We start from the raw sequence: 24,593 nt of genomic DNA on the forward strand, positions 1-24,593 counted from the left end.
TGTTAAATCACCTAGCTGCCAATGGGCACAAGGTGTCCCCGGGAAAGTTGCAGTACTGCCTGACAGAAGTGCAGTACTTGGGACACAGAATAGAGAAAGGCAAACGAAAGGTGTCACCAGACAGGATAGAGGCGATCATGAAAATGAATGCGCCTAAGACACAGAGAGAGGTCAGGATGTTCTTAGGGATGGTGGGTTATTGCCGACAGTGGATCGCGAACTTTTCACTGAAAGCAAAGCCCTTGCAAAAACTGACGCATAAGGAGGTGAGCGATCCGGTACCATGGGACAAAGACTGTTTGATGGCATTCCTACAGCTGCGAGAGGACCTGTGTCGTGCTCCGGCATTGGGAATGCCTGATTACAATAAACCATTTTTGCTTTACTGTTGTGAGAGAGATAGTTTTGAATACTATTTCTCCAACTATGATTCAGTGTTGCCAGAAGTCCCAAATTATAAGCAGATGAACAAATGGGACTACTGGAAGAGTGAAGACAGACTGGCCAAGTTCTTCATTCCTTGGATTACCTTAGATACGTCACATGCCCGTAGAAATAACCTGACATGCAAAGTGTCAGAAGTCGAGAAGAAGTTCATAGGGCAGGTGGATGATCGTTACAGGAGACAAAAGATTTTGAAAAAATCAGGACAATGGAAAACAGATTGGACCGAGGAAGAGAAGGCACACAAGAGAAAGGGTAGTAGTGGTCCAATAGCTTTAGATAAGACGCAGAAAGGAAAGCTATGTCTTCACCGAGCCAAAACGTATTACGAAAATGTATACGTGGGAGAAGTCAGCTGTGAACATGCTTTCAATATAGAGTACTATACTAAAGATTTCCTGAAGGGAATGCAAGTGATTCCAAATGTGTATTTTGTATGTGGAAGAAATGCCTACGTGAGACTACCTGACAACTGGTATGGATCATGTTACCTAGCAATTGTCTTCCCCAAAATATATCATGCACAAGACTTAGTGATCATCGAGGGCAAGACATCATCGAGGGGAAGGAGGGATATAGGAGATGCAGAAATGGTTGGAGATGTCTTTGGAGCTATGTTCCCTCTTTTGGGACTAATCCTTAATGATGTTAAAATTAGACGACTGGCAACAGTCGTCGACAGGTTGTCTGCCAGCACTGCTCAGTCCTTAATGCTGGTAGAGGGAGAGATGCAATCGATAAGGGCTATGGTTCTTCAGAACCGTCTTGCGTTAGACGTCCTACTAGCAAAAGAGGGCGGAGTCTGTAAGGCTTTGAAGGTCCAGGAATGTTGTACTTACATTCCAGACAATTCGAAGCCCCTTGAGAAAGTTATTAGGAACATAACTGATATTCACAAGGAGATCGAAGACTTGAGTAGAGAAAATGTCTGGGAAAAGGTGGGCCACGGAATGAGTGAAGTTGGAGGGTGGATCTCCACCCTAGGCAAAAGCTTTGTGTGGTATATACTAAAACCTATCATCATAATATTGATCTGTGGGATCATATTGTGGGGATTGGTGAGGGTATTCAAATGGTACAGAGCAAGAAGGTCAGAAAGGGCCCAAAGAGAGCAGCTGCAGAGATTGGCTGCCATACAAGATAATCAGTACAGGAGTCTGAGGGCTCTGGAAGCGCAGAGACAAGTTATGCTAGCAATAACTGCAGTTTAAATGTTAGTGATGACCCCGAGAGGTCATCAAAGGGGGGAACTGAGAGAGCGCAAACTGACCTAAATGTATGAGTGCATCACACTTACCTGTAGTAAGCACAAATCATGAGGAGAAATGCCATGAGTGCTAGTAGTATCTGCAATTATATTCTGAATGTATAGCTAATGTAGAGATTTAAGTAGAAATGGAACTAATACAGAAATGTGTGACACTATATGATTTTATTAGATGTGATTATTCCTGAATCCATGTCGTGTAGCTGCTAAAATGTAAGATGGCATGTGGTTAAACGCAGAATGTGGTAGGCCTCAGGGCCAGAGCTAGAAGGGAAGGGGAAGGTGTTTCTTTTCACGACATAGATTGAACTAATGTTTTGGCTATTGCATTAATGGGCCATGATTTATAGATGTGTTTACTGAATAATAGAATAAGAGTATTAACATGCTTTAATTAATGAAGAAGTTGAATGCTATAATCATTATGAGAAATGTTGTAGGCCTGAAATGTTTTAACATTGATTTACACGTACATGTCTGGGCCGAGAAATGTTGCGAACCTTTTTGGAAGTCTATGAGAGTTGGGTTCTTGGCTGCAGATGTCTGTCTGCAAGAGAAAGGGAGGATCCGATTATAAATAATATGAATAGAGGTCTGTTCAGTAGACGGCCCAGACATGGAGGAGGGTTCCGGAATGTTTTAAGGGGTATCAGCGGGCCGGAGAAGAGTCTGAGAAGCAAGGTCAACTCCAACGTATGAGGCCCAATACAAAGCAGCATGGAAAAAGCCAGAAGCTACACCACGTGAGGGGCGTCTCACGAGGGGCGTCTCAAATGTTGTTGACTGTTTTGTATTAGGGACAGCACCCCTGGGTGGAGTTAGAGCAGATGCCTGAGGACCCTTTAGAGAGCGGATGGGTAGGCAGAGAGGGGTCATGACTGGAGAACTATAGGTTTTCACCAAGAGACTAAGAGTGAGTGACTTCCCTTGGGGGTCATTCACTGCTGACACTTTTGTTAGGTTGAGACTTGGTTAAGTAGGGATACCATCTAGAGCAGGGTAGGGACAGCCTAACCTGTGTGTTTTCCTCCAACTTAAATGAAGGAGAGATATGCGTCAATGCTGATAGCTTTATTATTCTTAGAACTTGTGTTGGTAATTTCCGTTGCTCGTCTGAGGGCTTTCAGAGAGCACATGTATGTAGTTGGACCTGTGTATCTCGTGAATCTCATTCTGAGATGCCTGTATTTGCAGCTTATCCTATCCTTACAATAAACTTTTGAAAGCTAGAAGTTGTTTGTGATCTTTTGGAGCGGGGTCCTTTATTGGGTGTACTAACTTGGTAGCAGAGGCACTTTCTTCCTTCAATGACAGGCAACAAAGGTTCAGTCGACCAGATCGGGGTTTAGATCAATAGTGATAAGGTATCGATCAAAATCTCGCCCTTCCACTACCACTATAGGAGTGCATGCATAGTGACGCTCACACATCTTTGTAGCCTTCAAATGCTTCGAATATGAAACATTCAACACTGCATGGGTATAGAATGGAACACCTGGAATCCATGGTAACCTTTAAAGACCGGAGCAGAAGGAGGACAGAGATAAGGGATGGTAGTTCATATAACAGCCATATTGGGTCACAAGTGCGGCAGCCATGAAATGCCACCTTTACTGTAATAACCATCAGTTCACAATGATAGCCAAAGTAGGCCATGGAGGGCCAAAAAATATGTTAGCAGGTGCCACATTACAGGGGTAGTCACCAAATAACATAAAGGTCTAGTATATGGTAAAATGATCCCTATGTGCTCGGGAAGCCCATCATATTCTATGGATGTTCACAAGATACCAGAGATGGGCATCCCATGCATGAAAAGGTTGTCAAATAATAGGTATTGCCACGGATTCCGATCCTCCTTCAACAATGACCACATAAGCTAGGGATTGCAATCCAAGGCTAGGAATAAACACAAAACTCAGAGTTTGTCACAGCTGGTGTGGGATAATCATCAAACGCCAGCCTGATAATGCGAAGTAGAGTTATAATATGCCATTGTTGCCGACCCTATCCAGAGTTTACCCTACATTGAGACATTAGTCACTCACTCACTCACTCACTCACTCACTCACTCACTCACTCACTCACTCACTCACTCACTCACTCACTCACTCACCCTAAGAGACAAACTCAGACATAATCGAGTGCACACACTTTTATACATACACTCATACATATATACACACACCACAACTTACTTCCTTATCATCCCATCAGCCCTTTACTGACCTGATGACTCATAGTGTGTCAGATCCACATTTGCTACTTGTGACCAAACTCCATAAGCCTACTATTTACAGGGACCAGAGGTGGTGCAATGAATCGAGCTGCAGCATTCTCATGGACTGCCTCATCTGTGGAACCTATCGCTGGGTTGCCCAGATGGGGCATTTTCTGTGGGTTCTGTTCTATGAGAGTTGCATTGTTTTTGAGATTTAGTAATTGCTATGAGAGCATGTCAGAGTGCATAATGAAGGAGCTGCTGGACCCTTACCTTTTTCAGGTGTGCGATCTTTTTTGAATATTACACTGGTAACTAGGATGTGATCCAATACCATGCATGCAAAGCCCAATGGTTTAGCAAATACTGCATTGCTTTTCTAGACCTAGGAGTAGGAAGCTGTACTTTTCTCCTTCCTGAGCCCTTGGGCCGGTAGAGAACTAGCAAGGAAACCAATGCAGTGGGTGCAGAGAGGGAACATATGGTAAGCCAGGTAGGGGCTATAGAGATATGCTGAGGGCCCCTCATCTCACAGTCCTTACAAGTGAGCCTCCCCTGCCTCTGAGCCCATAACGAGGCTACCTCCACCATGGTCGATGATGTTTTTGTCTGGGCAGGCATCCTGACTTCTGCACTGAGATGACTGTGCGCTGACATGCAAGTTCTTTTTTACCACTGTCCTATCACTCGACAAGTTTCAATCCAGCTGGTCTCCTGGTGCAATGGGCTCCTCCTGCCTCTTGACTACTCTACATCAGCAGCACCAATGATCGCTACATCGCTTCCAACATCTTTGACAAATGCATAATTGCTGCATTTGAAAATTTAAATTAGTTGCATTTACACGGTTTGACTATGTACAAATGAAACAGTATGTTGCTCTTACACAAAATAGTCAACACACCATTGTATACTTTCTCAAAATACCTTTAGGTAATACATCTCCATGTTTGTAAAATACTTTTAAATAAAGCTTGTATCTGCCAAAGTCAAGGTTACAGCCCTACTTGTTTTGTTTCTTCCTAAGCAGATTTAAGCCAACATGTGTATTGTCAAGTGGGAGACAATCCTTTCAACTTCATCAGGACTAGATTATCATATACAACATAGCTGTATTCATATTATTACAATTATGAGGCAATAAAAATTAGTCCAATATTCATTTATCAAATCAAGAATCACACGAGACCCGTAAAATACATGAAAGGCAATCTAGTATTATGCCCAATCATTACGATTATACAACAAATTATTTTAAATTCAATGAGTAGCTGAACTTTTACACAATGCCAGTGTGCCAGGATGGCAGAGCCTGTGTAGAGTATGTACATAAGTCTAATAGCTGTAGAGAAGTAAAGCATCCATGACCCTATGTGAAAAGCTCCAAACCAGATAACATATGCATGGAGCCAAAATAGAGCTCTAAAAAGGCAAATCTAATGTGATAACAACGTTTGCCTACAGTACATTCACTGAAGGAGACCCCAAATGGATGAATCAGTAACAAAGTGGTGTCCTAGGTAGCGTATACATAAATGCGGTAACCCTAATGGTTGTGTGTTCCATTCAGTGACCGGCCATTTGTGACCACTGATCAAAGCTATATAAAACACACATTGGCAGTGTCAACCCCCACCCACAGCTTAGTGGCTGGCATAATTGTAGCACCGCCAGACACCTTCATCAAAACAGTACTGAACCTGTAGAAGACAGAATAAGGACTGCACCTGTTGTTGAGATATGTGAGGAGAATGCCAAGGCCTGGGCCTACTTCCACATATACCCAAGATAAAGAAGTGGACTCCAAGAATCAGTTGGCCGACCTCCTGTTAAGCTACTGGGACATAACATCTGCAAGAAGCTCACTATCCTGAAAGATGCCCAGCTGACTAGTTTCATCTGGATATGCTGTGGACCCTGCTGGTGGCTTCTACTAGAGTGAGTCCTGACTACCAAGTGTTGGTCATGAGGAACTGGAACCCCTGGCTGGCCTCCGAGTTTATCCTCCTTCCTACACTCTTCACCTGGGGCTTAGAAACTTTCTACAAACATTTTGCCTTGAGAACCACCGAGGGACCAGGCCAACCTGTCAGCCGATCCACTGAGGGTGCATCCCCGGTGGGCCTTTCTTCGCTGTAGCTCCCACTATGGTCTACATTGAAGCTGCTTCTACCCCATCCTGCAGCTTCCTTGATGCCGCAGTCAAGGAGCTGATCAATGCAGAAGACCTCCAGGTCATAGAAACCCCAAATTCTCTTGCCTTCATCAGCCACCCAATTGGGACCCCTTCCTTCTCCGTTGCCATTGAGCCCTTCTTTGATCCCAACTACTGTCATCTGTGCCGACAAACCCATCAATAATCCATCGGAATTCAGAAATGTTCCTAAGAAGATAACTCTTTCAATGGGACCAATCTTGTCCCCTTATCTGACCCATGCTCTATTGTGGTTGGCCTTAAACCTTACTCTTATCCCGGTCGCCTGTGACCAAGTGCCTGTGGTTGGCACTTAGCACTTTTTGGTGCTATTTTTATTTGAAACTTTAAAAATTCATATTGCTGGTTCTACTTATTGGATTTTAGTTTGTTTGGTGTCATTTTGTTCATTAAAATGTCCTCTATGATTATAGGTTGGAGTGGGATTTTTATTGTGTTCTGGTTTCGACTTTTTAACTGTGTTGGTACTTTTAAATCCTGTACACATGTTCTTAAGCTAAGTCTCTCTGCACTGTGCAATAGCTACCAGGGGTTGAGCTCAGGTTTCAATTACTGAAACATTTACTGAACCAGCAAGTTTAGAGCCATTATTACTAGAGGTGGACTACCATTCTGCAGCATCCTACCCCAGCCAGGGTCATGCAAATGATCACGCTACACACTGAGCTTGGTATTATACATCTTTATTCCTCAGCATGTAGCCATTAATGGAACATTCTACATCATGAATTCCATCACCCAGGCACTTACGTCACTGTTCTACGGAGTCTGTCAGGTACAAAAAGGGTCCAGTCATTTCTAACTCACAAGACACTACACCATCCACTCCAACTAATAATCCTCTTTCTCAAATTTTTACAACCAATATGTCAAGCCTGATGTGTTTATCATACCTTTTCTTAATAAACAGATCAGACCTAGCCTTTAGCATAGTGTAATGACAATATACCTGTAAAAGCTATTTCTCTTTAACACAACAGGGCAGACCTATGGCTTCGGGCATAACATTTACTCGCACACCAATAAAGCCTACAGCTTTTATCATTGGATTGCCACCATAACCAACTCAGGCCTACTGTACTGAGCATAAGCTTTCCCACAAGGCAACCATCATGCATACAGTCATTAAATTACAAATGTATATAAAAAACAGTTTAACAAAGCAACATAGTATCTCTCATAACAGGGCATAACAAGGATTCTCACTGTGCAAATCGTCTATACTCATGGATTGTCAGAGGAGTAACCAACCCCAAAACCAATTCCTACTTAGATAATCAATGAGATTCCATGTAACAAAACAACTCTATAGGCTTTAATTCAGAGTAACAACAATCCACCTTTTAAAAGTCTACTGGCTTTAACATGTTTTTCACAATAAATATGTTAGGCCTACTGCCTTTATTGTAACTTTCAACATTAAACAATCAGACATATTGCATTTTTCATTGGCTTGTCACCATAACCAACCACAAGGCAACCATCCGACATACAGTCATAACAGTACAAATGTACAAAATTACACTTAGCAAAACAATATATTAACTACTCCTAATAAAGTCTGATAAGGATTCTTGTTGCACATGTCTTCTATCCACAAAGTTTGTTTAGTTAGATCAACACAAAAACCTTTGCCTAGTACAGTAATCTGTGAAATTCCATGTAACAAACTACCTGCCTACAGTCTTTAGCACAGTGTAATAACAATTAATCCATAAAAGTCTATTATCTTTAACACATTATTTTCACAATAAGTAGGTCAGGCCTACTGGCTTTGTCAAAAGTTTCATAATAAACAGATCAAACCTATGTTTTTCCAAAGAACTGAAGAAGCCTCTACCCTTTAGCATTGGTTTTGCCCTTTAACCCAACACCAGACTATTCGAGTGCACATAAATTGGCAACCATCATGCATACAGTTATACAATTACAAATGTGTAGAGAAATATAACTTTTAAACAATACACAACACCTTTCAACTGGGCCTAACAAGAATCATCACATTGAAACCCTGCATGGTTTGTTAGAGTGCATGGCCTATGTTAAAGCCTTTGCCTATTACGATAACCTATGAGATTACATGCAACAAATACCTATATGTAGGCTTTGGAGAGTTCACCCCTAAATGCCTATTGACTTTAATTGTGTCAATTATGTCTATCTTATCTCAAGTCAAAGGACATTGGCTTTGCACTTTACCCAACACCAGCCTATACGAGTGCACATAAATTGGCAACCATCATGCATACAGTTATAAAATTACAAATGTGTAGAAAAATATAACTTTTTTTTTTTTCCCCCCGAAATTCTTTATTGTATATAAAAAAATATATATTTACACAGGGCCTAACAAGAATCATCACATTGAAACCCTGCATGGTTTGTTAGAGTGCATGGCCTATGTTAAAGCCTTTGCTATTACGGTAACCTATGAGATTACATGCAACAAATACCTATATGTAGGCTTTGGAGAGTTCACCCCTAAATGCCTATTGACTTTAATTGTGTTAATTATGTCTATCTTATCTCAAGTCAAAGGACTGCCATATTAGTCAAATATAAAAGAGAGACCTTGCCAATGGTAACTGGCCCCAGATTCCAAAACTATACAAATGCATAAGTTGTACAATCTATAGGTTATGTGTCTGTGACATTAAACATTAAAAGAAGTGGATTGCTTTTTTATTCTTTTCTTTCACTTTCGAACATGCATCTTCCAAATTTCTTATCGACTTGTGCACTCCACTCCACTTTCAATTCAGTTGATACCAAGACCCATACTACGATAAGAGAGCACTCTCCCTGTTTATGCCATGTAGCACCTTAAAAGAGGGTGCCAAAAGGGAGAGTGCACACTATTACAGTAAATTCTCTGACCTCGTGGCAGCTGCGCACTCACACTGCCCTGGGGCAGTACATTCAAGTGAAATGTGTTTGGGCTGCTTCAAACCGGCTGTGTATTTCACAGTGCAGGTGGCAACCCATCTGCACTTTCAAGAGGGATTAGAGTTCCCCTTGCAGGCAGTCACTCACTGCACCCGCATGCAAAGGATATCTGGGGGGTTCCATGGGAACCCCTTTCAAACGCTCGAGAGGGCTCATATAGAGTGCACCACCTATTTGAGGTTTCACTATCAGTGAGGCCCTAATAGCTTCTTTGCATTTTACTCCAGCATCCATAATACAGGTCGGGCACAGAGGCAAAGAGATTCCATCATTTGCACGAGGACACCCCCTATGCAAATGAGGGAATGTCTTCCCACAATAGCCCGGACTCTGCATGTGCTCTGGCGCTTGCCATATTACAGAAGAGACTGCATAAGCATCTTTCGTCTCTTCTGTAATAAAGTGCTCTGAGGCCACACAAAATAGGCCCACATACCCATTGCACCCGCTGGGTACTTTCTGTAATATGGCTGCAGGTCCATTTAATTGCAAGCTACCTTTTCCCAAAGCTTGTTTATGAAATCTTTGTGAAGGCCTTAAATAGATGTTGTGTTGCTCACACATTCTGTATTGTATATCTTTAACCGCCGCACTGATACCACTGCCCTTTTCAGGATAAGGTCTCCTGTTACTTCCACAGCTATAGAGTTGTACCTTACTCATTCAATAGTTGCACAGTACTTGTGCATTTTTTTTAAACTAAGACCTTCTTGAATTTACATATGTATAATTTAGATGTTTTTTGCTGTGTGAATCACATTTCAGTTTTGTCTGATTAAATGATATATTTTTCCAGGAGTTAGGACCTGGTTATGAGTTTGATGGAGGGTATACTCCGTCACAAACGTTATGGATATCCAGTCCGCTGTATAGCAAGCTCTGTAGAATATAATGGAACTGTAATTTGGTGGACGGGAGAGCTGTCACTTTCGTGGCAGAGTAACCCTGTCTGCCAAACTCGTAATCAGGCCCTGAGGCTTACAACTTGAAAAGTCTTTATGGATAGACCACTAAACAATGAAGTGAATCCCCACACCAAAGCTTTAAATGGGCATTAGTGTCTAAGCTTTCTATTTTTTTAATGAATGTCACATGTCTGTTATCCGTAAAAACAACAGGAGTAAAACCATAAACCAAGTTGAGATCTGGGTGAAGTAGAGTATATAAACAACATCTCAACTGGTATTATTTGTGAGCCTAGTAGCATGCGCAAAACATTGCAAGAAAAGAAGGTAGGAAGACTCATGGTTTAGTTAAATTTGCCAAAGGCATCATATATTGAATAAAGGCATGAGGGACAAAAAAGCTTTAAGGGTACGAATAAATTGGGAACAGTTATTATGGCACTGTAAGCAATAAATACATGAGTAACCCAAAGAAATATGTGCATACAAGTGCTCGTGACACTCTAAGTGGACGCCGCAGGTGACAAGTGATCAGTGATATACGGCACAGGTGGAAAAGTGACAATACAGAATACTTGAGGTTCACAGGTAGGTATGTGCATGAATTTATACAGAGTTAGACTTTTTTTTGTGAACCAGAGTATATTGCGGCACAAGTTGCGCTGGGATGTCGACGACGTTTCGATCCAGGTAGTTTAGGATCATCATCAGGACCAGGTTACTGAATGAAGGGTACGAGGGCTCGGTAAATCATGCAGGAAAAGGCAATCCGTAGGTAATGTTTACCTACTAGTCTTGCAAATAATACCACTTGAGATGTTGTTTATATACATGTCTGTTATCAGCATTTTCCATAATAAGTAATAATGTACAACGGGTCTATTATATCTCACATTCATGGGTCAGAAGTTTTTTTTCAGACATTATGAATCATATGTACAAAATATTTTTGGGAAGGTCACAAGAAACCGATTTGCAGAATAGGGCCATTTATAAGTGCAAAAAAAGGTTTTTTAAAAGCACAAAAGCCAAATTACGACTCTGTAACCTGTTACCAAATCTCAATTTGGGTTTGGGAATCGTTATTTGGATGGGGAGTGTTTAGGGTGCCCTTTCTGATACTGATTCGCAGTGGTATGTATGAATGTTTTTACACCAAATTACGGTTGCAAAATATCACATTTTTTCCGACACCTCAGAGGAGGTGGTAGCCGTTCTCACATTTTGTGAATGTGGATGCAAATATTTTTTAAGAGCAGGCATTGGTCCCAACTACTGTTCACATTTGTTAATGTTGATAAAAATACTTTTTTAAGAGCTGGAAGTGGTTCCACGGACCACTGCTTACTCTAAAAAAATTAAACTTACAGTTTTTCTTTTTTCATTTTTAAATGCATCCTGTTTTCCTTTAAAGAAAATGGTCTGCATTTAGGAAAAAGTCAGATTACTTTATTAAAAAGTAATCACAGGCATGGTGATCTGCTGACCCCAGCTGGCAATCATCCATGTGATGGCGTCAATGCCTAATGGGTCTCAAACTGCGACCTACTTCATCATGAGGTAGGTTGGTTTGAGGCCCACTAGACTCAATGTGTTTCATACATTAGGAAAACCAATTTCTTAATTGAAAACTCTGCAAACCAATGCCGTCTCTGTCTTTCTGGGAAAGAGGACCTCATACACATTATCTGCATCTGCACAAACCTCTTGGACATTAGGCGCTCTCTGCTTCGGGCCCTATGGAAGCAGAAGGGCATAACAAGCTGCAGGCAGCCTGTTATGCTTTATTTTAATCCCGAAGAAACTCAGCTAAATTGCAGGGCAACAAAATTCTTTGACATAGTGGCCACCAGAATAAATGAAACAGCCAAAGGGTTTACTCAAAGCATTAGCCAAACAAGAACAGTGTAAACCTCCCCGGAGACCCTTGCCTCCGAAACCTGCAAGCACCATGGCCACGTAAACCCGAAAGGACCCGATTTAACCCAAACCGAGACTTTTATGATCTTAAATATTTGAGCCACAGCTCCTTTTATGTTTTACAAGTAGCTATTGACCTTTTTTTTTTAAATATTTGTACGTTTTAAATTGTGAGTTTTTATTAACTGTACAATAAACTAAATCTAAATCTAAATCTAAATTTCTTAATTGTGATTTGCAGAAAAATGCAATTATTTGATCGCTATTCCTATATTTTGAACATATGGCCTCAATGTTACTTTTTAATTTTCACTGGTCTTGCAACAGGGCTAATCTTTTGTACAATGTGAGTTGTGTGTCAAGTCAACATTTATTCCACATCCTTTCAAATCAGTGTTCAATCCCGAACAGAAGCTTTGGGAGCAGGGAAACAGTTTTTGTGGCTCTGGTGCTCTTTGCTCTGAGCCTGAGTGGGGCCAGGAGCAGTTGCATTTCAATATCCCTTTTGTTAGGCGACTGAGTATGTTATTCAAAAACTTGGTGTGTCATATTTATATTATCATTACGTTTTACCCTGAAGTGACTCATGGACAAAAGTGATGTATACTTCTATTTCCAATTAATCACTAATCAAATCTCTGTCCAGAATTACATACGAGTGTACCTGAAGAAACGTGCTGTCCGGATTAAGTCCTGAAAGCATGTAGTCCTTGGAAAAGGTTCCTCAGTGTCGATGGGTTTTCTGAAGGTTTGCTGTGGATTCAGGGGTTCAGAAATTATTGGTGACTTTGGTGGCATAAGCCACACTTTCTGAGTTCCCCCTGGGACCTGATTAGGAGTTGCACAGTACCTGTGAGCAGATAAATCTACACTCATAAAAATCAGTACTCTGTGGTAACATTCCGCCAGTACCACGTGATTATGTGTTTATAACCAGGGAATAGGTAATAACCACCCCCACCCACCTCGCCGGACACACACTCGACGCCGTCTTCTCATCCAGCAAAGACGTCACCTTCAGCCACGCAACAGGACTCCACTGGACGGACCACAGCTGCGTCCACTTCAGCTTCAAAAGAACAACGATCCACCACCACCAGCAACAGGTTGCCCGAAGAAGCTGGAACAAGATCACAGCCGACCAGCTCACCGCTTCCCTGAGCCAGCACCTCCCCGCCAGCTCAGCGAACCCCAGCCAGGCCGCCGTCAACCTCACGAAGTGGATCAACAACGGCGCGGACGAACTCGCCCCTCTGAGAACCCCGCCCAGCAGACCCTGCAGCAGAAAAACACCATGGTTCACCGACGAACTAAAGAGCTCCAAGAAGAACTGTCGAGCCCTCGAGAAAGTCTGGAGAAGGGAACCAACCACGGACAACATGACCACCCTCAAGCTCGCCACCCGGAAACACCACCAACTGATCCGCGCCACCAAGAAAAATACATACAAAGACCGGCTGGACAACAACGCACACAACTGCAAGGAACTCTTCAACATCGTGAAAGAGCTCTCCAACCCCAACGCCGGAAACAGTGACATCACCCCGTCGCAAGACCTCTGCAACTCCCTCACTTCCTACTTCCACAACAAGATCGCGGACATACACAACAGCTTCAGCAACCAACCAACGCAAGCCACAACCGCAACAACGCCTCCCACCACCACCCTCCGCACCTGGACCCCGATCAGCACCGAAGACACCATCCGCACAATGAACTCCATCCATTCCGGATCTCCGACTGACCCCTGCCCTCACCACGTCTTCAACAAGGCCGACGCTGTCATCGCACCCCACCTGCGGGACATCATCAACACCTCCTTCGACACCGCCACCTTCCCTGAAAGCTGGAAGCACGCCGAACTCAGCGCTCTTCTCAAGAAACCCACAGCAGACCCCACCGACCTCAAGAACTACCGTCCCATCTCGCTCCTCCCGTTCCCGGCCAAAGTCATCGAGAAGACCGTCAACAAACAGCTGGCCACCTTCCTCGAGACGAATGGATCCCTCGACCCCTCACAGTCGGGCTTCCGAGCGAACCACAGCACCGAGACCGCCCTCATCGCTGCCACCGATGACTTACGAACTCTGATGGACAACGGAGAAACAGCGGCCCTCATCCTCCTGGACCTCTCCGCGGCTTTCGACACTGTCTGCCACCGCACCCTAGTACAGCGCCTCGGCAACATCGGAATCCAGGACAAGGCACTGGAATGGATCACCTCCTTCCTCGACGGAAGAACACAGAGAGTCCGCCTACCACCGTACAAGTCAGAAGCCACCAAAGTCATCTGCGGGGTCCCTCAAGGATCCTCACTGAGCCCCACCCTCTTCAACGTCTACATGAGCCCCATCGCGGCCATCGCACGCCAACACAACCTCAACATAATCTCCTACGCCGACGACACCCAGCTGATCCTCTCCCTGACCAACGACCCCGCCACCGCCAGAGCCAACCTGCACGAAGGGATGAGAGAGGTAGCCGAATGGATGACGACCAGCCGCCTGAAACTGAACTCGGACAAGACGGAGGTCCTCATCCTGGGCTCCTCGCCCTCCGCCTGGGACGACTCCTGGTGGCCCCCCGCCCTGGGCACCGCACCTAAACCAACGGACCACGCACGCAACCTGGGCTTCATCCTGGACTCCTCCCTCTCCATGACCAGACAAGTAAACGCCGTCTCCTCGTCTTGCTTCAACATCCTGCGCATGCTACGTAAGATCTTCCGGTGGATCCCCACCGAGACGAGGAAGACGGTCACCCAGGCCCTCGTCACCAGCCGACTGGACTACGGCAACGCCCTCTACGCCGGAACCACCGCCAAGCTCCAGAAGAGACTCCAGCGGATCCAGAACGCCTCGGCCAGACTCATCCTCGACATCCCCCGACGCAGCCACATCTCCGGACACCTAAGAGACCTGCATTGGCTCCCGGTCAACAAGAGAATCACCTTCCGTCTCCTCACCTACGCGCACAAAGCCCTACACGACCAAGGCCCGAGCTACCTCAACAACCGGATCAACTTCTACACTCCCAAGCGCCTCCTCAGATCAACCAGCCACGCCCTCGCCGCCGTCCCCCGCATCCGAAGAGCGACAACAGGAGGAAGGTCCTTCTCCTACCTGGCCGCCAAGACCTGGAACTCACTCCCAACCGACCTGCGCCTGACCCAAGACCACCTCTCCTTCAGGAAGAAGCTCAAGACCTGGCTGTTCGAGCAGTAGCGGCACCCCCCCCCCCCCAGCGCCTTGAGACCCTACGGGTGAGTAGTGCGCTCTATAAATGACCTGATTGATTGATTGATTGATTGACCCAGCTATAGTGGGCTGAACTATTTATTGTATTCCCGTATATGTGGTGATTATTACTCACATTTACTACCGGCCCTCAACATGTGGTATATGTGAGTGGGCAGGGGGTTACTGCAGGGTGGAAGGAGGATGATTGGGAGGTTGGGGAAGGGCTGAGCAGACTGTAGTCTAGCAGCAGGGAGCATATACAGCAGAGGGTTTGCCAGGGTCAGGAAAACCGTTCTGGGCTGCAAAGTAACCAATTCCCAAAGCAATTTTACAGATGAATATTCCGACCGCTTAAATTAGAAAAAAGTACACCTGAAAAATGATTACAGGACCAGATTTACCAAGACTTTGTGGCTGAGTTGTGCCAGTTTTGTGGGGTAGCCCCGCATAAAATCCATGTTGGGATTAACAAAGTCATGCAATTTAAGATATCTGTGGCTTTGCATGGAATATCATCCCAAAAGTAATTCTGGGCTGTGACTTGTGTTAACTTGCATTAGGGGAAATTTTACATGGGTGAAGTTCCCATGTATTCACCCATGTATTTTGATGCAATCCCCTATTTACTAAAAGGGTTCGCGTCAAAATGTTGCGCTTACTCAAGGTTGGTTTAACAAGGAGAAATGGCTTCATTTCACATTGTTACTTTCCCTTTGCCTTCCTACTTAATTCTGCAGGACAAATATATAAAGAGTAATACGATTCTAAGAATAGTTTTTGTGCAGGAAGGGCTACCTTCCTCAGATGACATTAATGTGTAACTTGTCTCTTTGTTTTGAATATCACAGGTCTGTTCTATGTATATTCTAGAATAAGTAATATTGTACGGTGCGTCTTTTGTATCTCACGTTCATGGGCCATAGGATGTTTTTAAGACATTATGGGCCAGATGTAGGTAGGAAAAATTTACCGATTCTTATTTACCGAATTTTACCGATTCGGTAAATAAGAATCGGTAAATAAGAAGGGGGGAGATGTAGGAACATCCGAATCGGTAAAAATCGGTATTTACCGATTCGGTAAATACCGACCGGTAATGCCCATTCATTCCTATGGGCTTTGAAGCCCATAGGAATGAATGGGCATTACCGGTCGGTATTTACCGAAACGGTAAATACCGATTTTGACAAGGGTGCAGGGGGTGTCACTTTGACACCCTCTAGCACCCCCAAAAAAGGTTCGGGGCCATGTGGCAGGCATACCTGCCCTAAGGGCAGGTCTGCCTGTCATATGGCACAGGTGTGCATGCACACATGTGCATGCACACCTGAATCGGTATTTTACCATCAAATTGAATTTGATGGTAAAATACCGAATTTGTAGGGCTTGTGGGACTCTGAAGAGTCCCAACTACTTCTCAATTTTACCGATTCTGTAAAAATACCGGTCGGTAAATTTACCGACCGGTATATTTACCGAATCGGTAAAAATAACGATTCGGTATTTTACAGAATCGGTAAATTTACCGATCGGTAAATTTACCGATTCTGTAAAAATATGCCCCCTACATCTCAAATTCCATTTACCGGTCGGTAACGGCCGAATTCGGCCGTTACCGACCGGTAAATGCCTACCTACATCTGGCCCTTAGTTGCTTTCTAATCTCACAGGTCATGGGGCAGTACTAATCTTTTATACAATGTGAGCTGTGTGAGAACATTTATTCCAAATCCTTTCCAAGCAGTGCAAACATCCCAAAGGAAAGTTTAGGGAGCAGGAAACCAGTTTCCTCGTCATATGTGGCCCTAGTGCTCTTTGCACTAATTTGGAGTTGGGCACAGTAGCAAATGCATTTCAATATTCCAGAAGTTATGCGACTGGTTCTGTGATTTAGAACATTGGTGTGTTTTATTTATAAACTGGATTATTATCATTACGTTTCCTCCTTAAGTGATTCTTGGATCAAAAGTGATGTATGCCTCTTTTTTTCAATTAGTCACTGGTTTACATCTCAGTACAGAATCACATCTGAGTGTACCTGAGAGAAGGGCCTGTATATAAACTGGTCTTACTCAACACAGGCACCTTTGAATTGTGGTGCAAGGAGGCCTGCATTGGCGCTTGACATTAAGAAGTGTGCCAGGGCTACGAGAGAGTAGAACAGCGCCATATCTCAGAAGATATGGTGCAGACCTGGACAATATTTGAGTAGATATTCCGCAGTTCTGTTCGCTCCTTTTGAGGCAATTTCTCTTGCTGTGTTGCATAAAAGTTGATTAAATCTGCTCATCAACATATTCCTTTGTCTAATCCAGTGTATGGATCAAGGAAGCATTTTTTATTTCAGAATGGAGGGTACAATAACTTTACTTTTTATGCCAGCATAAAATTGACACAATTTTCTCTCATTTCTTTTAATTACTTTTATCTATGTATAATAGCGTTGGTATAGTTTGCATGATGTGTTTGTGCAATAATGCAGAAATGTAGTTATCTAATCAAGCAGCCATGTTTGCATTTTTTGTTATAAGCTGCATAACCCACGTGACTGTGGTTTTGGGCAGTTTTGCATGGAACATCAAGCCAGCCTTTCGTCATAATGGTATTATCCACTTATTTTAATAATTACTTTTGTCAACCTCGTATTTTAATAATTACTTTTGTCTGGTTTTGTTGCATTTTTATTGGCTTGCCCAGTCCCCTATTATTATCAGCATTTGGTGATTTATGCATCAGAAAACAATTTAACCATACACAGTTGTACAACCAAAGGCCCTAATCAATAAGTACAGGTCTAACCTATTGTCATCCATTGTCAGCAAACCAGATTAACTTCATGATATGCTCATTGAGGGGCTCAAATGCTGGGCACAGGCTAGGGTCCTGTTGGTATTAAAACTAAGGCCTAGGCTTGTGGTGGAAGCAGTATGTAGGTAAAAGTTTCTCTGTAGTTGTTTGTAGCATCTTTCCTATATAATGGCTAATAGTACCTCAGTTTAAAGATAATAGCCACTGCAAATAGAAGTGTCTCTGCTCAACTTAAGGGTGGTCAATTTATTGACCTGAAGAAGGGTGAAAGGCTCAGTTGGCCTGTTTGGTATTTGGACTTGAGACCTGCAGGCCAGGCAGATATCAGCTGTGAATGCTGACTCTATACCATTAAAACAAGATTTTTCTGAGGTTCAGTGGGAGTTGTTGGAGTTGTTTTGGTTATGCTAAGATTCATAGCCTGGTGTGAATCTCAGATCATGTGTAACATGTTTTGTAAGATGGCTTAATTATTTTGTGGTACACTACTACTCACTGTAAAGTTAGACATGAGGTTGGATGGACTACATGATGCATGTTCAGATATGTATTACTATGGAACCACTCTCATTTCACCATAATGTAGTGCAATTTGCTGAACATGTTGAAACACATGTCTAACTAGTGAACCTTTCATTTTCTAAGACTTTGCCTATGGAACTAACAATATTGGACCCATCATGGTCCCTGTTCAGAATACAAGTGACCCATTGCCTGGGGTGAGTAGCTCATCTAGTCTTTTTGTTTTTCTTTGTATTCCTTACCTGTAGTCCATATTTAAAATAAAAGGAAATAAAACTATGAGCAAAAAAAGGATACAGAGGACTGGATGAGTTATTCACAACCTGATTGGGGAAATTTCAGAAGTTTGTGCAAACTTCGAATCAACTTAAAGTGATGAGTGCATTCCTTGTGTATCACACATTACACAATGAAGCACATTTTCACTTAACTAGGGAAAGCAATGGAGACAGAGGTGCAAAATCATTTGTCCAATATCACAACATTGAAATAAATGTAAATGTTTTAATTTTATGTCTGCTGGTGACTTCGCTTAAAACCTTGTGGTGAAGTGTTGTCTTAGCAGACATCCCTCTAGGGAATTCTTAATGCCAACCCAAAGTCTTCCTCACATATTGCACAAGTGTTGGTAATTTTGGAGATTCATGGATTGATGGCTAAATAGCCATCAGATGGCCCCATGGTGTGGCCATCTGATGCCAGGTTCAGGTGTCTTGGATAATGGTGCTATACATTCTGGAGTTTGTAATTGTATTTTCTCCTTTGTAAATGTGTTATTAAATATCAAATATCTAAGATTGCAAATTGCTGTTAGCTTCAAAGCTAGGGGTAGATGATGGGGCACACATAACACGAGGACGCAAGCCAGGTGCATAATTAAAAAGATAGCATCTGTGTAATATCTTCATGTTATGTTTATAGTGTTCCCTTTACCTTATATCTTGCTGCTCAGCCAGTGTGAGTGTTCTGTGTGGAATGTTGACATGAGTGGAATGCTTGAGTGCCTGGTGTGTGTTAGACAGTTAGGAAGATGGGCTGAGCAGCTAGTACGCTGCTCCTGGTGGGGCTGCTATCCCTATTACCTTTTATGTTAACGACTTGAATAAATATCTTAAAAGACACCACCTGGCTTTGTCTTTTGTATCACCTCTACGTCTGGAACCAGCTTACTACAATCTGTCATTTTGTTGACATTCTATTTCTGTGAAAAATATTGATTCCAAAATAGCACATTTTGAACATTTCTCCAGAGAAATCTGTACATTTCTGCAAAACATAGTAATCTAATATTAGTGGATAAACAGGTTTGGTAACCAGGTGTAAAAACAGCAAAGAGGGCTCTGCAGACTGCATCGGGAAGTATGAGAAGCAATAGTAATGTTGGTGCTACTAGGCAAGGAAGGGTCAGTTACCAATTCAACCCTAATCAACCCTTCAAAGAAGACAACAAAGGAAACAAAAAAATTCCTTTCTGAGCACACTTACAGTAATTCAATGTTAATAATAGTCTTAAGGTCACAGGTATTCTCTTAGTCCACTTTTAATCCGTAAACACCGGTTCAGGTTATGTGAAATCCAGTTCTTTCACAACAAATGTATAATTCAAGTTCTTAATACAGCCAATGTTCCCTATGATACATCCCACGTGAACAGTGTAGGTTTTTTCAACAATACAGCTTGATACAGCCAACACATGTTTCGTCGTATGGTAATTCGTACCTCAACTTCTTCAGGGCTGTAATTTGGACTACACATTGTCATAAAACATAAATAAAGCAGACTGAGACAGAACTGTCACCAACCAAAGGAGTGGTTTACGCCGTTTGATATAGGACAGCGAGCCGTTTAACCAAAAGTGATTATCAAAAATTAGACACTTGTTAGGTAGTAGTGAATTTGTTAGAAAAAGTGCGACCCAAAAACGAAATCAAAGTGGACAGATCCTGAGGCGGATATTGCAGTTGCCATAGGTGAGGAAACCATCAGAAAATCCAAACCATAAATCTACAGCCGACCTTCGATCGTGCACGGCCAGAGCCGAAAAGAAAATGAAATCAAATGAGTACTGGAGGTAAGTAATAACCTGTGGTATCTGTATCCATGTAAATTGGCCTTCAAAAAAGTCCTGTATGGTCTGTTGTGAGACGTAATAATGATCTACAGTCTAAAATAAGTAAGGATTAGAAACCCCCAAAAAGGGAACCACTCTCAATAAATATCCAAAAAGCAAATTAAGTATATGAGAGAGGCAATAACCTTTAATTCATCGCAGTGACCCACGTAATAAATCCACCCGTATCATTGGTTCAAGTTAGTAGTTACGCAACAATGTACAGTCTGTAGAAGAGAGAAACGAAAATTATAGAAAGTGAGAGGAAGAGGTCATGTCCGAACAGACTATTATTGACATTGAATTACTAAAAGTGTACTCGGAAAGACATTTTGTTGCTTACCTAATATTAGTGTTTTCTGGTTTTTCTATAAAGCATTCTTGATATTTTGTGATTCAATAAGCGTTTCTTTGTTAGGTCCCCTATAATGCATTATGTCAGATAGAGATGTGACAAAACAGGATTTTTTAAATGCTCTATGTTTGCACTCTTGTGTTTGAGGTACTTCAACACGCTTAAATGGCTGAATTTGTAAAATATGCTTTTTGTAGACAATAGCTCTCTTCTATAATCTATTTTCCAAAACATTCTACAGATTATTCCTTGAAAAGAAAGATACAGTTTTTCCTCAGGTTACTAGATTTTTTTTTTTACCAGTACTGGAATTTTCATCCACAAATCACTGATTCCAGATTTGTTAGTCTAATTAGCTCATAGAAGCAAAACAAGACTACAGCATCCAGTTTGGCTCAGACTATTACAAATAGTCCAGGACTGGAAACTGTGTCCGTTTTAACCCGGAGGAAGGTAATGTTTTTCTTAACAGCCATACTGTTCAATGGTAGCATCTGCTTAAAATCTCATAGTGTTACTGGACATATGAAATATTTCAAAAAGAGAGAGGGTCCTGTAGAAAGTCATTGTAATCTGAATTTTGCAGATTATCACATACGCCTGTGAACTTTGGAGAAGTTATTCCTAAAATAAGTCCCTTAATTAGCTGCACACTTTCCTAATAATTTACCCCCCTCTGCTGACTTATAAATAGATTTGCGCTCTGCTAGTACCTTACACAAATATGTACATAAAAAGGCAATGGCATTATAATACACACGCTTCCTTTCCTTTTTACCCAGCTCCATACCATGCTTTTCTCAATTGTAGTGAACTTCATATGTTTTAAATGTTCCTTCTTTACTAAATTGAATGGTATTTTCCTTTCTGTGCAACATTTCCTAGCAGCGACAACTCAACTTTGTATTAACTCAATGGCAGACATTTTATGATTACTACTTTAGTTACTTGGACATGAAAATCACATAAAGTGTTTTTGTTGTCTGCTGGCATTTGTTAACCATATGTACTTTTCTTTTGTAACATCATAATAAAATTATAATTGTCAGTTTGTATGAATGAATGAATGAATTAATTAATCTTTACGATGTAAACATGTATTAAAGTAATTATCACAATAATAAATACCTTAAAATTACAAATGCATCTTTAAATCTTCCATAAAGTCTACTTTTCATTTACACTCCCTTTAAAAAATGACAATAAACATCTAAAAATGTAGTAAATGTCCTAATAAATTGACAATCAGTTGTGCAAAAACAATAGGCAACAGTCTCTGTGACATATCTACAGTTAATAACATACAACAATAGAGAAATTTCCCTTAATGGCCACAAACTCTAAATGGCAATATACCTCATATTGGTGACAAATGTTAGACAATGCATTGCATTCTTTCAAAAAGGTATAGATTTTATTTCATTATATTTCAATGTATTCATTTCTCTTATTTGCTAATACATAAAACTTCTTTAACATTCTTTATTCAAAAGATAATTTTTTATGTATAGAATTTTTATTTTTTTAAAGATCAAAAGAGTAGAAAGAAAAAGACATCAAAAAAGACATGTAATGTACAACGATATACAATCTCAATTTTGTACACCAATGAACATGTTGAGACTGACATTCATGATTTTTTCTTCCTTGCTTCATATGGTGTGGTGATGTATGTAGATAGGGTGAGAATGTTGTGAATGTTGGTTGTATGATAGCATTGTCATGTTTTTTTTTTTCCAGGGGTAATTAAATTATATTCATTGGTGTACAAAATTGAGATTGTATATCGTTGTACATTACATGTCTTTTTTGATGTCTTTTTCTTTCTACTCTTTTGATCTTTAAAAAAAATTCTATACATAAAAAATTATCTTTTGAATAAAGAATGTTAAAGAAGTTTGATGTATTAGCAAATAAGAGAAATGAATACATTGAAATATAATGAAATAAAATCTATACCTTTTTGAAAGAATGCAATGCATTGTCTAACATTTGTCACCAATTTGAGGTATATTGTCATTTAGAGTTTGTGGCCATTAAGGGAAATTTCTCTATTGTTGTGTGTTAGTTCATTCCCCTCCTTCCCTGGCTTGATCTAACTTTGAGGGGGTCCCATCAGTTTTGATATATCTACAGTTAATTAAATTGAATGTGTTCTTCAGGTATTTCTTCGTCATACCTAATAAACTAGGACACAAACAAATTAAATGATCAATCGACTGGCCTTTATATTTACATAATGACAGACCTTTGAGGGTAAACAGATAGGGGCTTATTACGAGTACGGTGGTCCTGGGACTGCGGTACTCGCAGTGGTGGTCCAGTTACCGTGCTTAGACCACCAAATTCCGAGTGAGGTGGTCAGAACGCAACCAGCCCGCTGCAACACCACCTGCACCAGCAGGATCCTGGATTCCGCAGTGCCGGCAGTGTGTAAAGTGGGTAGTAATGGAAGCAGTGCCGATTCCAGCACCACCATTCATATTACAAGTTGCACTTCTGCAATCCTTTTGATGGCGGTGATCTTGAAATGGAAAAATCTGGTGAAAGGCAAGGAAGGGGCCCCACCAGGGTCTCCCGGGCAAATCTACTCATGAGAGAGGGTCCAAGAGGGCCCATGTAGTGCCTCCCCCCAAAATTGCACTTTCGTGTGTGCCCTGTGTGGAATGCACAGCAGGGTACATGCCACACAATGCGCGTACATGCAGCAGGATCTTTCATGACAGCGGTATGTTGTATAGGCTCTCCTATGAGCCTAACATACCCGCTGCCTTGTCCCCGCTGCAGCATGGCCCGCCCTGATTAAATTCAGTCTACCTGGCACTGCTGCTGTGGTGGTCCCAGATGAAGACAGCTAAACCCATAATAAGGCCCTCTGTGTAATAGGACATCACATTTTTGTTACATGTATCAACAAGAAACAAAATCACATATCTTTTAGTTTTCATCCTGTATGCCTCCCAGGATTGGTTTTCTGCAGGAAGGTCCCCCTTCCTGCAAAAAATAATCCTGCATGCAATACATGGACCCTTACACCTTGGTGCAAGGGTGCCTGAATTGGCACTACGCTGCCAAAATGGTGCCAGTGCAAGGGAAAGGACAGGAATGTGCCATATTGACTTTAATACAGGCATTCCTGCCCTTTCCTTGTCATGCACTGCAGCGCAGCTGCTTGGCTTCCTCATAAATTAGGTCTTAAGTATTTTTGTTTTACTTTAGAATATGACTCTCTGTGCAATAAGCCTGTATATAGTTCTGTAGTGTTAATAAGTAAGCAGTCCTTACGTTCCTCCAGAAATGTTGTCTGATAAGCCTCTTTCGCTCAAAGCGGGACAAATATGTAAGATCTACGAAAAACAGTAAATTGTTTTCCACACCTACTTTATTAACAGATGCCAGATTCAACTCAAGGGACAAGTCTCCATCACTTGTTTCCTCATTGTAAATCAAAAATCTCAATGAATCTTCATTTGCGATCACACAATCACATAAAAGTTTAACATTGCTGAGGAACAATGTACAAATAAGGAAATCAGAGATAGTTCTAGTCACAAATTGCAATGGGGAATGAATTGATGAAAGAAGATTTAATAAAGATCTGAGCTCCTTTATATACATTTTATGCCGATCATTAATGGATT

At 41.8% G+C, this 24,593-nt stretch overlaps 1 protein-coding gene across 1 annotated transcript in view; it reads left to right on the plus strand.

The window, feature by feature from the left end:
* Positions 1 to 24,593, plus strand: part of LVRN (laeverin) — a 663,539-nt gene that overhangs the window by 11,925 nt on the left and 627,021 nt on the right. The window lies entirely within an intron of this gene.

This window comes from Lissotriton helveticus, chromosome 2_1, assembly GCF_964261635.1.
Source record: "Lissotriton helveticus chromosome 2_1, aLisHel1.1, whole genome shotgun sequence".
NCBI classification, from domain to species: domain Eukaryota; kingdom Metazoa; phylum Chordata; class Amphibia; order Caudata; family Salamandridae; genus Lissotriton; species Lissotriton helveticus.